Source organism: Chiloscyllium plagiosum, unplaced genomic scaffold, assembly GCF_037043375.1.
Source record: "Chiloscyllium plagiosum isolate Xiang-an unplaced genomic scaffold, Cpla_swu_hap1 HiC_scaffold_14, whole genome shotgun sequence".
In the NCBI taxonomy this organism is placed as follows: Eukaryota; Metazoa; Chordata; class Chondrichthyes; order Orectolobiformes; family Hemiscylliidae; genus Chiloscyllium; species Chiloscyllium plagiosum.
The window spans coordinates 48,877,292-48,886,910 of record NW_028270152.1 but is presented as its reverse complement, the minus strand read 5'-3'; positions in this window follow the sequence as shown (position 1 = coordinate 48,886,910).

Below are 9,619 nucleotides of genomic sequence, written 5' to 3'. Positions count from 1 at the left end.
GTTGGTAGGGTGGAAGGTAAGCACCAGGGGCGTTCTGTCCTTGTTATGGTTGGAGGGGTGGGGTCTGAGGGCGGAGGTGCGAGATGTGGACGAGATGCGTTGGAGGGCATCTTTAACCACGTGGGAAGGGAAATTGTGGTCTCTAAAGAAGGAGGCCATCTGGTGTGTTCTGTGGTGGAACTGGTCCTTCTGGGAGCAGATACGGCGGAGGCGGAGGAATTGGGAATACGAGATGGCATTTTTGCAAGAGGTAGGGTGGGAAGAGGTGTAATCCAGGTAGCTGTGGGAGTCGGTGGGTTTGTAAAAAATGTCAGTGTCAAGTCGGTCATCATTAATGGAGATGGAGAGGTCCAGGAAGGGGAGGGAGATGTCAGAGATGGTCTTCCGTAATTACACCGGCACCATTCCCCACCTCTTCCTCCGCTACATTGATGACTGCATTGGCGCCACCTCATGCTCCCGCAAGGAGGTTAAGAAATTCATCAACTTCACCAACACATTCCACCCTGACCTTAAATTTACCTGGACTTCAACCCCAGGGCATCAATGTGGACTTCAACAGCTTCCTCATTTCCCCTTCCCCCACCTCACCCTAATTCCAAACTTCCAGCTCAGCACTGTCCCCACGACTTGTCCGGACTTGTCCTACCTGCCTATCTCCTTTTCCACCTATCCACCCCACCCTCTCCTCCCTGACCTATCATCTTCATCCCCTCCCCCACTCACCTATTGTACTCTATGCTACTTTCTCCCCACCCCCACCCTCCTCTAGCTTATTTCTCCACGCTTCAGGCTTACTGCCTTTATTTCTGATGAAGGGCTTTTGCCCGAAACGTCGATTTCGCTGCTCCTTGGATGCTGCCTGAACTGCTGTGCTCTTCCAGCACCACTCATCCAGAATCCTTGGAATTCCCATACATCCTATCTGCTCAGAGCTATCCAATTACTTTTGGGACTACTCCATAAACACCAGCCGCGCAGAACCACTGGCCTTCTCGTAGTATAGATATTTCTCCTATAATGCTGTAGTTGCATTCCAGCGAAACCTCGCTTAATAGAAAATCGCTTAATATAAATATTAACATAAATAATTGCCTATCAGAAAAGTGGGGTTAGGGGCAGCCCAGCAAAAAATATCATTCATGATCGCTCAAAAATCTAACACAGGGTATAACACACCATGAATGAAGGTTAAAATTATATTTATTAACAAACGAAAAGTAAACTTAATGCAGTACATTTAAAAAGTGTAAGTAAGCAACTCCCTGTACAGTACCCCTCACAGAAAGCTGCTCTGTTGGCAGCTGACATTGCGCATGTGCAGAATGGGGCAGAGGTTTCGGTGCTGACATCAGTGCATGCACAGAATGAAACCCGCGAACCGGTCCCCGCTGGAATCGCGCTATTGTAAACAGAGTTACGTGCTCTTAAAAATACTGTTCCTTTTGTTCTTCAGTGACATTACAGGCAAATTGCACAGCTGGAACATGCATTATCCAAGAGTTACTTGCAGTACTTTTCTGCATGACCCTCCTGCTGGTAAGCTCTCCTTTCTCTCCGTCTCTCTCCATCTCACTCTCAAGCACTGACCCCAAATGCTTGTAACCCTTGAACTGTTTGGAAACCTTACAATAATCTTCACCTTTTTTCTAGGCAGCAGTACATTTAAAAATCAGCAGTGGAACTCAAATGTAGTTAATGCAGGAACACGAAGTTTCCTTCAATAGTACAATGTTCACAGTACAAATGTGTAGCGCAAGGAAACAAAGGATTGCACACATACCAAACTTAAAAATCGACAGCTGATCCAAACTTATAACAATAGATTGATGGATCAATGTCATGATTCGTAAACTTCACTTTAAGAGGAGGAAAACAGATACGTTTAAATAGATACTGAATTTGTTGGGACAAAGTGAGCTGAGGTCACTTATTATTCTGGGCTACTTTGTTTCTGGTCATGTAAACTCCCCTGCTGGGAAGAGGGAAACTAAATTATTAATGAGTCAGCTCCATCCATTGCATCTTGCCATCACATGCTGAGCTGGTCAGTGGAAAATAAGATTGTCAGAGTGACTTCTACCTATCAGCTTTAAGTGAACAAAAAAAACGTTAATTATTTAGAGCTATGACCATACATGAATTAGGATTTCTAACCTGCCTGCCTTCTTCAATTTGTAGGAGCTTTCTGTGAGTATGAATATAGAATCAGTCAGCCAATCAGAAGGAAATTCTTGCCTCATTACCCCTTGCACATTTTGTGGCTTTTCCTGAAGATAACGGTTTGTTATACATTTCCCTTGTAATGTGCTTTGCTTTCATGGCAGGACTTTGAAGCATCCCAGAAAATTCTTCCATATTCTCTACAATGGAGCCTTTTTTGCCCTAGCATGAACACCACTAAGCAGTTTCCATTCAGGCATGACATTTATATCTTACTTGCCCTTATTGGGGAGTGTGTAATGTGATGGTGGGCAGGACTAAACTGGAAGGATGGGGTTGAAGAATCAGGATGAGCACTGACATTTTGTAATTTGAGGCAATGTCAGGTATCAGGAGAGGTAGGAAGTGGTTTTGGAGGTGGGAGCCTCATGCCCAGGTTGAGCCTGGGACACATGGTGCTCAGTATGACCTGCATGGCCCTTAATGATCTCTCTAATCCTGAATGAGACCTAAGAATAGAATGCCTGTGACCACACCCAGAATGGGCAAAGTCAGTGTTTCTTTCCTCAACCAAAATGCAAGCTCAACCTCTGAGTGATGCAAGGCCATTCAAGGGGCAATAGCATTAATCCTGCACTTGCAGAGTACATGTTAAAGTCATTCTGTGAAATATATGTAGTGCACCACTGTGTGGGGTGCATACGCTTTCTCAAGGAAACTTGACCATGTCAATGGTCCTTTCACATTCAAGATAGACATCTCTGTGCTGCAGGAGTAATCCCAGGAGATCTTAAGGCAAATATGGGCCACCAACCACAAAGCTAATTGTTATGACACAGAAACAGACAGCCAAATCAAATCAACCTTCCTATCTCTGTATTTGCAACACAGTAGATTGCTTAAACAGGCCCTTCGGCCCAACAAGTCCACACCGACCCTCCGAAGAGCAATGCACCCAGACCCATTACATTTACCCCTTCACCTAACACTACAGGCAATTTTGCATTGTCAATTCACCTAACCTGCACATTTTTGGACTGTGGGAGGAAACCGGAGCACCTGGAGGAAACCCACACAGACACAGGGAGAATGTGCAAACTCCACATAGACTGTTGCCTGAGGCAGGAATTGAACCCGGGTCTCTGGCGCTTTGAGGCAGCAGTGCTAACCACTGTGCCACAGTGAGAGACTCTCAAAGTTAACCACAATGCTTCCCAACCAATCTTTCTGAATAACCAGAATCAGACTTTGTGAATGACCAACACCAGACAACAGGTTTATAGCATAAGCAAAAATTTAACAATTTATTATCAATGCATTAGCTTTAGCAGAACAAAGTTAAGCCACAATGTAATTGAATAAATGTCTAAGATTAGAAACAAGAAACAGCCTGCAATTAACTTTTAGGCCTTGCCTCAAAATTAAATATCAGCTTGTTTATTATGTTTTTAAAAAAACAAGCTGCTGCTCACCATTCAAAGGTCACCTTCAGCTCACAGCTCACAGTTCAAAAGCAAAAATAATAATTAAAAAAATGAAAAATCAGCCATGAATTCTAACATGATGTAAGATTTCATAGCTACATAGGGACATGATTTCCTCTCAACTTGAACTGTAAGTATTTTGTAATATGCAATCATGCCTTTCATGGGTGATATGGGGCTGGGAGGAAAACAGTTTGCTACTGTCTAGCATTTGTAATTTGATATTGTCAACTGATAGTGCTTTCAGCTCAATAAGGTCCAATTTCAAAGTTCCATGTACAGTGGAACCTCGATTATCCGAATACCAATTATCCAATAATTGGATTATCCAAAGGACATCTCAAGGTCCCGACAGAAACATTACATACGTCAAAGACATCACTGATTGTGTCTTTTGTTTACAGTGATTAAAAGAACAGTCCTGGACTGATGGGAGCGCAGACACTGTCTCTAAATGACTGACCTCCCACTTCCTCTCTCTCTCTTCCCACGCTTTCCCTGGAATTTTACACAGGCGTGTACCCTATAACCCCCTTCCCCAAATAATCACTCTAACATTGTCCTGTACAGGGCAAAGGTGGAACCTGTCAAAAGGTTACAGTAAAACGTTGTGTGTGTGTTTGCTCTGTTTGGAGACTCGCCCCCCAAAAGGCAGTAGCAGCAGCGGCAGTCTTGTTGGTGTCCAGTCCAGCTGCCCTGGAGACGGGGCGGTGGAGTGTGGGTGGAGGCAGAAAGGGATCGCGCGGGGGGTTGGGGTGGTGGCTGAGGGTGGATACGATGGGTAGGCAGGTGCTTAAACAACAATGGGGATTGGAATGTACAGATGCATATGCAGGTTGTTTCCTTTGTGCCACCTATGAGATATGAGAGGCATTGTTTGTGGTTTTTGTACCAACTCAGACTGCTGATGCTTGGCAGGTTGCATGCCTGGGTGTCAAAGATAGTGTCAAGGTTAGGGATCCCAGGATATCGTGGCAATGCTGACAACTTCCACCTATGATGGGTGGGAGAATCCAGCTAGCATTAGACAAGAGGGGTCCCACAGTGGCACAGTAGCTAGAAATGAGGTGAGTTAGGGACAATAGTGTGAAAAAACTTGCTAGGTCTCACCCTTCATGAAACTCAACAAACCAGACACTTAGCTGATTTCAGGTTCAGTCCTGTGAGGCTATTTCCATAAAGGGAAAAAGCAGCCAGCTTTTCTTTTCCAGTTAAGCCAAACAGAATCATCTATCATAAGAATTGTTGGCTTTTTAAATACTTGTTGATTGAGTGTCTGGTGCACACTAGTGACCGAGGGCAGTAAAATGATATCTCAGAACAATCAAGAGGAAAGAAAGCCATACGGGAACCACCTGGAATTTTAAAAAAAAATAACCATTGCACAAAGCGGCACTGAACTATTATTGGGTTACAGTACATATTGGAATGCTTGCCTCTGAAGTAGGAAACCTGAAAGTTAAGTAGTCAGTTATTGAATAGAAGTCCAGTAATGGATGAACTACAATTCCCTATTGGAAGATATGACTGAAATGAAAGGGTAGTTGGATGGATGTCAAACCATCTCCTTTTTCATTACAACCTTACTTCAGATCAAGGGCTAGAAGGAACACTAAAGTGATTTAGTGTGATGAACATTTTGACTTTAGTACACATTAATTTTTCTTGATAGTCGTTACGATTCCAATGGGGAAACCATAGCCCTAAAGAACTAAATTTTCTGAATGACCTTCCCATCCAACAAAAATTGCCAACAAACTTTCACTGTTTGAAATCTCAACATAAATTAGAGATAAGCAAATTAGATATGAATTAACAAACAAATAATGCTTCAAATAAAAAGATGAATTAGAACTTGAACAATCAAAGCAGGCAGTTCTTCAATAATGCGATGGTTGCATTCTTACATTTATGCCCAAATTATGGAAAAATCACTTTAGAAATGGTGCTTGAAGTGTTAGCGATGTAATTGCATTACAGTCAACACATTTTAAAAATTTGTGTTTTAGAAACAGCTTCTTCAATTCGTTGATCGTATTACAGCAAATTCACATTAACAAAACGCGCGTTATAGCAGAATGACCTGAATCTAAAACAGCTATAAGCATTTCCCTGCAACATATATGGCATTATGTAAATATGCAGTATGTTGTTCTTCTTTCATTCATGATAAGTTAGAATTCCTTCCTGACAACAGCTTTCACCTTCCAAGTTTACAGACTTGCTACTTCACCAGTTTCCTCATTTCCCCTCCCCTCACCTTACCTCAGTTCCAGCCTTCCAGCTCAGCGCTGTCCTACCTGCCAATCACCCTTCCCACCTATCCACTCCACCCTCCTCTCTGACCTATCACCTCCATCCCCACCCCCATTCACCTATTGTATTCTTAGCTACATTCTCCCCAGCCCCACCCCACCCCCATTTATCTCTCCACCCTGGAGGCTCCCTGCCTCTGTTCCTAATGAAGGGCTTTTGCCCAAAACGTCGATTTTCCTCCTGCCTGACCTGCTGTGCTTTTCCAGCATCACTCTGATCTAAACTCTGGTTTCCAGCATCTGCAGTCCTCACTTTTGCCTTATCATGAATAATGCATACTACTATGAAGCCTCTCCTCCTCCGTTCATTACAGCCCTGAAGGTGTAGTTTCCTACAATTCTTTTTTGTAACTGACCAACCAACAAACCCCGCACTGTGAATTGGCCACTTTTGGTTAACTTTCAACTATTCAACATCTCTGAGTTATTCCCACAGCCTTCTAGGCTTTGTAACTTTCTAGCCAACTCTCACAGTGCCACCAAGAGCTCCTATATTGACCATCATTTATGTCCAACTTGGCTTTGTATTTGTCAACTTTAGCTTGTTAACTTTCTTCCTGTTGTACTGGAGAAGCAAGAGTCACAGTTTATGTGGACCAGTATTATTGTACAAGACAATTACAATTGACCCCCCCCCCCATAATAGAAGCAAACACTTAAAAAGCCTCATTCAAACATACTTTTAAAAAATGACAGATTTCATAACCATTTTAAAGAAGCTACATTTTTTTTTCTCACACTGCTGCTTCTGAGCAAAAGGTCATCACAGGGGACACTTTGATTTTATTCAGCAGAAATGACCAAATACTTCAGCAAATAAAATACAAACAGTAATGAGCTGGACTTACTATTATATGCAGCATGCAAAATAAGTGCAAAACTAATTATGTCAGTGAGCAATGAAGGAAATAATGAAATATAGAGTATTGGCATTGCTGTTATCTGAAATTACAAGCAAGGCAGGAAGTTGTTTAAAAATTATATGGATTTAAATAAAAGATGTGTAAACAATTGAAAGGCAATCAATTAGAAAGGCGTAAGGAATACAGAGGAACCTCGATTATCCGAAGGACATGGGTGGGAATTATTTCATTTGATTAATCGAATTCCAGATCAAAAATAATGGCTTTGTTATCTTGTAATTCACACTGAGGCTGTTACTGACCTTGCATTGTGAAAGGTGTCTGAGGCTGTTTTCAGATGGGGATTCAAGCAAAGTTGTTTAAATGATCATGACCCCACAAACCTGGCCATTTATTAAATTACAATTCTGTAGGCAAATACAATAGGAAACATGTCAAATGACAATGTTACAAATCATTGAATCACCCCATTAACCGCCTTAAATATGCACTGTTGAGGCATCTCAAGATGCACTGCAGTACCTCACCATAGCTCCCTAATCAGCACACCTACTGACAGTCAGCTGTTTTGGATGCTCAGGGTCAGAGACCCCGTGACCCGACATATCTTGAGTCTGTGGTGTGAAGTCCGGTCAGTCTTACATTCTAGTTTAACCAGTCCCCCGAGATTAGTGGTAAATCTGTTGGGGAACTGTACAGAGATCAGTCAGGTGTCTGCACACTTATCAGTCAGCAATGCCTCTCTAGGTGAATCAAGGTGTGGGCTACAGGAGATCCAGTAATCCTATTGTTCACTGAAAGTCAAGGGAAGCAAAGAGTAACAGTCAGGAAGTAAACAGTGGGATTTGGAGGCAGTATGCTGAAATGAAGAGTTGATAATAATTGTGAAGAGGGATTGAATTCAAGAGTCGTGAAGTGATGTTGCAACTGTACAGGACTTTGGTTAGGCCACATTTGGAGTACTGTGTGCAGTTCTGGTCGCCTCACTTTAGGAAAGATGTGGAAGCTTTGGAGAGGGTGCAGAGAAGATTTACCAGGATGTTGCCTGGAATGGAGAATAGGTCGTACGAGGATAGGTTGAGAGTGCTAGGCCTTTTCTCGTTGGAACGGCGAAGGATGAGGGGTGACTTGATAGAGGTTTATAAGATGATCAGAGGAATAGATAGAGTAGACAGTCAGAAACTTTTTCCCCGGGTACAACAGAGTGTTACAAGGGGACATAAATTTAAGGTGAAGGGTGGAAGGTATAGGGGAGATGTCAGGGGTGGGTTCTTTACCCAGAGAGTGGTGGGGGCATGGAATGCGCTGCCTGTGGGAGTGGTAGAGTCAGAATCTTTGGTGACCTTTAAGCGGCAATTGGATAGGTACATGGATGGGTGCTTAAGCTAGGACAAATGTTCGACACAATATCGTGGGCCGAAGGGCCTGTTCTGCGCTGTATTGTTCTATGTTCTAACTCAAGATTTAAAGGTGGGAGATGATATAACATGGAGAAGGTAAGGGTACTACAGGAGGGAGTGGATCATTGACTGTGACTACCCTCTTGGCTTTGATGGAGTGATAGTGCATGACTCTATTTGGCATTACTAAATTTTATATCTGGGGATCTGGAGGTAAAGTGGGGAGGTGAGCAGTTTAATAAATGGTTTGGATGTGAAGGTGAAATAGGTCAAAGCTGCTGGAGTTAACAGGGAGCGAAAGGAAGAAAGGAGCATGAACGTTTGTGGAGTTACGTGAGAGGCTGAGCCTGTGCCCCCCAGCGTGTAGAGCAGTCTGTGATGTCATCCATCCTGATCAAAATCAAAAATGTGTTATGGGAATTAAAACAACTGCCAACACACTGGAGTGAGCAGAATCAGTGTTATTTTTCTCTGAGGGTGAGTGCTCAGCTTTTGAATGATCTAAGACCCTTCAAAGGGCAATAGCAACAAATAGACACCCACACAATACATGCGAAGTTCATCTGTTGTCATAGACTGCTATATGTTTACCTTATACATTGACATGTTGTGCCAACTAGACATCCTGGCCCATCACAACTTAATCCTACTGACCTGTGAGGCACAGTCAATGTCTGGGAAGATTCACCCTAGTTGTCAAAGTATCAATTACCTTCTGAGGTCCCATATCCTGAACAAGACATATGAGCTACTCACTTCTCACCTTGCAACATAAATACATCATTACCTGAGGTATAATGATGCCTTTCTTTGACAAATGTGGGGATTGCATTTGCGAGAGTATTCATCATTATTGCTGTCTATTGAATGTGAATCAAAAGTCTTGAAAAACAGACTTTTCAATCAGGACACCAATGTGCAACATACATTTTGAGGCATCCTATTGACGTTTGTTCTGGATCTCCTACAGCTCGGTGTTTGGAGGACACTGTCAAATGTTATTTGCGAGTGCTGTGCCTGCTGAATGATGCCATTACTGTAGTTGGGTCTAAAATAAGAAGTTGCTTTGTTTCTGATCTTATCCACATTGGCTCATTGAAACAGCATCCAATGGATCCAGGCACAGAAGTTGTGGTTGTCCCTGTGGCCGCTACCATAAAGGGTCCTACACAAATGGCTGGGGAACAGATGCATCCACAATCTAAGACCAGTGTCAAACCCCAGCAGATGTGGAGCAAACTCATACTATAGAACTTGCAGCCAACTATGCCTTCATGATGCAATGAAGATACAGGAGAGTCATGGTCAATTGTCTTCCCATGAAATGCCATCCAAATGAGAGAGCAGCAGTGACTACATTCTGTCCAGAGAAGGAGTTAAGAATGCCATGTAAT